Source organism: Pteropus vampyrus, unplaced genomic scaffold (genome assembly GCF_000151845.1).
Source record: "Pteropus vampyrus isolate Shadow unplaced genomic scaffold, Pvam_2.0 Scaffold9, whole genome shotgun sequence".
NCBI lineage: Eukaryota > Metazoa > Chordata > Mammalia > Chiroptera > Pteropodidae > Pteropus > Pteropus vampyrus.
The window spans coordinates 14,611,802-14,617,943 of NW_011888790.1; positions in this window are offsets into that span (position 1 = coordinate 14,611,802).

The window sequence follows — 6,142 nt, forward strand, 5'->3', positions numbered from 1 at the left end:
CAAAGCAAATTTTCATGCTTGTTACTGAGGTACTCAATCAACTTAATTTCACTGTTGATCTAAAGAAGATTAAGTAAATCTTAAAGGAAAAAATATATATTATAAATGCAGTCATTTAAATTGCAAGTGAGAATGACCATGACATAAGCTGAAAGCTTATTTTCAAAAACGCAGTTACAAATATAGTCTCAGTTTATCAGGACCTGTATCAAGAAGCAAAGGGTCTCACAAAGACTATTTTTTTCATCACATTGCTTTGTCTAAGGCTTTAGATGACGGATGGTTCGTAGGCTTTCTCTTAAATAATCTTGAGATCCAAGATGAAAATAAATCCAGCAGATCTCTGATTTAGTCAGAGATGAAACTTGGGCATTTACTCTTTTAGTCATTTTTTTACTAGCTCATTCTTGCTCATCTCTCAACAGCAGCAGTACCTACCACCTGTTTCCACCCACTTATCACCAAATCTTGCCTTCCTTCAGTTGTTAAGCACCTATCATTTTTAAATAGTCTTTTAAAAACGTTATTTTGTTAAATATATTTGTCTTCATTATGAATTTTAAAATACTGTCATTAATTGTTCATTTTATCCCTTACAGTGAAAGAGGATAATGTAATTTGTGCCTAATACTATATAGTATCATTGAGTTTTCCCATGAATATACCTACAAATAAGTTCATTACATATTAAATAATTACTTAAGCAAACTTTTATATGTTTTAGATTATACACAAACTCTTAATAGAGTTTTACATATTATTTGAGTTATTTTGTTTTAACAGTTGGAAAAATTTGGAACTATTTATGTGTGGGTTAAAAAATCATTATACTTTTAAAAATGATAAAGACTAAGTTTCTTGTTATATTAAAATTTTTATATTAAGTATGTTTTCAAGAATGGGCTAGATGCTGGTAATAAAAGATGCCTCTGTGTGTGTGTGAGTGTGTGTGTGTGAGTGTGTGTGTGTGTGCGTGTGTGCACGCGCGTGTGCATACTTGACCATGTGAGTCACTATCAGAAAAGATTGGAAGCACTCAGTGTGTTCTTTTATTCAAGCAGCACAGAAGAGGTATTAACCTGAGTTTCTAGGGAAAAGGGAGTAATCCATATTGAATTCCATAATCTCATAATTGCATTTTATCCAAAAATGACAAATGCTTTCTTCAGAAGCAGAGAAAGGAAAGAAAGAAAATAATAAGCATTTACTATATACTTTTGAAATACTGTATTTAGTCCTCACAGCTACTCTACTATCACTTAGATACTGAAGGCAATGAAATCGCCAGCAGGAACCACAGGATCTCTTTAGCCAGGAACTCATATTGATGAAGAATTTTAAGATTAAAATTTTGAGAGTAACTCCATATGAGGTTATAAATGGAATCATAGTTCTTGTATGTAGTTTCTTGCAGTTAGTTTATGCTTCAGAGAATCCATGCTTATACAGAAATTTTCCCATACATTTATTTAAAAATAAATACTTAAAATACATCACAATTTCTGTAATTCTACTCAGGATATAAAATTGGTTTGTAAAATTTTGGGTTCTTTGTTTATTTTACATTATATTAGACTCCTCAGAAAATAGAAGTTATTCTGGCCTCTCTGGCTCTCTGGCATCTCCTGTTTGGGGGCCGATACCTCCCAATGTTACAGGGAAGGAGGATGAGATCGAGAGGTTACTCACCTGTAAAAAGTAATGCAGCTCTTAAAAACAGGGATTTCTAATTCCAAAACCCAAGCATTTCTCACTGCAAGCTGTTTAAAATCAATTTTAGGTATGCTAGAGTGTTTGATAATTTTATAAATTTTGTTCATTTGAAAAACGTTTTTTGTTGTAGCTATACTTTTTTTTCTCTCTTTTTCTCTGGCTATGAACAGAAGTAACCAAAAAAAAAAAAAAAATGCTATGAATAAAAATTTCAGACATGTTAAAATGTTCACTTTCCCCAAGGTAAACTCATTCACAACATTATTTGTATTTGACCATTTACTGTTGAGGATTTCTACTTATAGTTTATTAACCTAATAATCAACTTGCCACAAGCTGAGAGCATTATTTGCTCTATTAGCAATCACTTCATTCCTAATAAATCCCTAATAAAGCATTTTCTATAATTTCCCTATAAAAGGGAAATTTTCTTAATGTAGGAAATTTTGATTTGACATTGATCTCCAACAACAACAAAAAAACCCAAAAAGTTCTAAAATCAAAATATATTTTAAGACTACTTTTAGAAAACTACTTCAAAAATAAGCCTGTTCCTAAATTATTATATGGAAACCAATTAACAATATGTTTTTGTTTCTCCTTATTTATAAAAAGCTACTTGGAGTTCATCTCTCAAACCACTCAAAAAAGATATGTCTTCTTCATTTAATGAGAGGTAACTTTATATGTAATACTTGGAATATTTCACCAGTTCATGTGTTATGTGGCAATAAAGTATGCAGTGTTGTTTGTCTTGCTTAATAAACCTGTGCAAAATCAGGCAAATGACAGAACACTATGCTTGGGTTTAAATATTTATTGGACTCGCTGGACTCTTTCCTTTAATACCAAAGCAAAAACAAAAACCTGTGTTCACAGACTAGTTACCAGTACTTATTGCCATCTCCTTATCCCCAGCGTGGGTATCTAATGAAAACAGTTTGGATTGGAATTTGATTTTTTGCACTTTTCACAGTGGATAACATTTCTTTTGCTTTCATAAACAATAAAAAAAGAAAATTCTTTACCGAAGAATATACTAACTCAGCAAAAATGTAAATTATATGACATATTCATAATGTATTGAGGTTATCTAGGAAGAGATACTACTATTAACCTCAGCACCTTGAGCAGTGCTGCCCCAAAATAGCATGAATTACTTAATCAACACACAATAAATGTTAGTGGAATTTAAAATGAGCCACTACAACTCTTTATGTTTCTTCATTTTTTTTTTAGCATAATGATGTTATAAGAAAAAAGATAGGACTTAGAGTTGGAATGTCTAAGTTTGAGTGTCAACTTTAATATTTACCAGTTTAGTGTTGTCAGAAAAGTCAGTTAACCTCACCAAGTTTCAATTTTCTGTAAAATGACTTCTAAAAGAATTATTGAGAGGATCAAAAAAGATAAAGAATATGAAAGTGTTTTGTAAGTAAAATATACAAATACTCTTAAACATAAGTATAATATAAATACAACATTGAAACCAAATCTATCCCATCAATAAGATAAAAAAAATTCTTATTGGTGTTATGTAGCACTGGTTTTGTCTTCTATTGTTCCTTTGAATAAGTGTTACTGTAAATAACAGTAACTTGGCTTAAATAACTGAGCAATATAGGTATCATAAGAGTGCACTGCAATTAAAAGACAGAAATATCCATAGAGTAATAATTGCTCCTCTCATTGCAATTAGTTTATTCATGTTCCCTTTTTTTATTGGCAATTTTTCTGTGTAATTTACTTTCATTCTTAGGACATTAGTGTATAACAAGACAAAAGACTTCCATTCATTAGAGAATATGTACTGTGTTATGGTGATATCATGTTTCGATTATGTTTAATTTTAGTTTAATTTTCATCTTGTATATTTCACTTATAGAGATAACAGAAGAATCTGACAAGAATTTAGAAAGTGTTAATGCAACAGTTTGGAAAGATTCAAGATGTGATAGCAATGAGAAAATGAATAATAAATAACATAAAGAGACTTCTTGCTGTTTTATAGCAGCAAGAAAATATAATAACAATAATAGATATATATTTTAAAATATCACATCACATTGTTCATTGTCAGCTAAGTGTTAATATAAGCACTTAATTAGGTTTGAACCACCCAATCCTACTGTGTATAAGGGAGAAGTGTTGTTTTCTTGAGAATTTTTGGATAAATAAATATTGTTTGTAAATTTGCTCCTAGGAATGGAGCAAATTGTGGTACTTCAAAAATTTCAAACAGCCATAAAGGCTGTTTGATATGTTGATCATATTGGAAAGCCACTTTAACATTTATGTGTTGCCTTGAAATCATCTTTAAACTGTTTATAAAATACTTCATTTCTATTATATAATTTATCAGGAAATACACCTATAATTATAACAATCTTTGCCTTTATGATGCTTTAATATTTTCTTCAAAAAAAACTGTAGCTTCAGATTGCATGTGATTTGTCTACTGTTTTTAGTCTGCTACATGCCTGAATCTCTACATTCATCAATCACAAAGTCCTGCCAGTTCCACCTCTGGTATCTATTTGTTCACTTAACTGAGTTCTTTGGTTCTAATCTCATCACCTTCCCCAACCCAATGTATCCTCCAACGTGTAGCTAGTGTAAAATAATCTTTCTACTACCTAATTCTGAGCAGCACACTTCTATTTGAGGTCTCCTAGAGGTTGCCTATTGACGTTAAGACAGAGCCTGAATTAAAAAAAAAAAAATTCTTTTACAAATAACTAAAATCCTTTTGCTCTCCATTTCCTATCATACACTTCCAAGTCCCACCCCATACCAACACATGTAGTCTATAGTTCATTAATTCTCCATGCTCTTTTAAACCTCTGAACTTCTACATGCAATCTTTTTATTGTTTAAAATACTCTTTCCCTATTTTGTTTAATCTTCCATCAGATCTCAGTTTAGGTGTCACATTCTCTAGGAATACTGTAAACAATAATGGGTTTCCTGCTTGTGTGCCCCTAATTTATCCCCTAATTATTTACTACTGTATCCCCAGTCTAGCTGAGAGACAGGAAAATAGGCTATTAAGAAATACCATGTGATTTACTTATATGCAGAATCTAAGAAAAAAAAAGAACAAACTAATCAAAAATAGACTCACAAATATAGAAGACAATCTGGTGATGGACACAGGAGAGGAGGGTTGAGGGGCTGAGAGAATAGGGTGAAGGGTTAAAGAAGTACAAATTAATAATTGATAGATGGTCACAGGGATGGGGCGCATTGCATAGGAAATGTAGTTAGCATTAATGTAATGGCTAGGTGGAGAGTTAGAGGAAAGAAAGAGCAATTAAGGAGATTATTTTATAAACTATATAAATGTCTAACCAATATATTCTATATTTGAAATTAATAATAAAATCTAATTTTAAAAAGGAAAAAAAAAAACCCAAAAAATTAATAAAGAAATTAATATTTTAGATAAGATTAAATGTCATATATAGCCAGTCAAAATGTGATTTTTATTATATTTTAAACTGGAATATTTATGAATCACTTCCTAAACTTACTACTCTGTAGTATCTGCTAGTGAAAAAAATTAAAGTACTTACTGACGAATTCTCAAGATAAAAGGGGAGATTTTTTTAAAGAGAGAAATGGACCACAAAATTTGTTAAATATGTAAATAATTATTTACAATGCTGAATAAATGTAGCCAACATGTTGACAGAATTTTAGTGTCAAATGGCCATTGAGGAAGTAAATAATGACTCAAAGAGAAGCTTAAAAAATATGGCACATAGATTCTGGGAAAACATGGAGGAGTGAGAGATGTCCTCAGATCTCTCTCTTTGAAACAACAATAAGGTAAACAACTAAAACTGAACAAAAACCACCCAAACTGCACACAAACACTTCTGAGCATGGAGTCTGCGCATAAGAGCTACCACAGGTCAAAACCCTGGGTGTCAGGAGGTGGACTGGGACAAATAAAGAAGTTGCCTCTCACAGCCACTGGAACTCCTTGCCGGAGGAGGGGGAGGGGTGAAGGTGCAGCGACATCCCTGATCAGCCCTGCCTGGAAGTGCTGGGACTTTTCTATGCAGCCGGTAGCAGGGCTCAGTTATCAGGGCAGAAAGCAGAAAAGTGGGACTGGACTGCAGAGAAACAACAGTTAATTTCTACCAGCCCCAGCTGCAAAACCAAGGCTGAGCTGCAGCCCTCAACCCCCAACCCAGAGGGCCCCTCTCCCCATTCCCTCCAAGACCGATCGCTGTGGAGCCCCAGGGGAATTTGAGTAAATGCTACCAAAACTGTTACTAACACTGACAGGGACTGAAACTGAGAGTAGCAAAGGTGATTAAAATCTACAAGAAAATAAAAGACATTAGGCTTTATACAAAGCAGGGTTCTAAAAGACTTAGACACCACCTATTGGAAATCAAAAGAAAAGCACCTTCTTTGC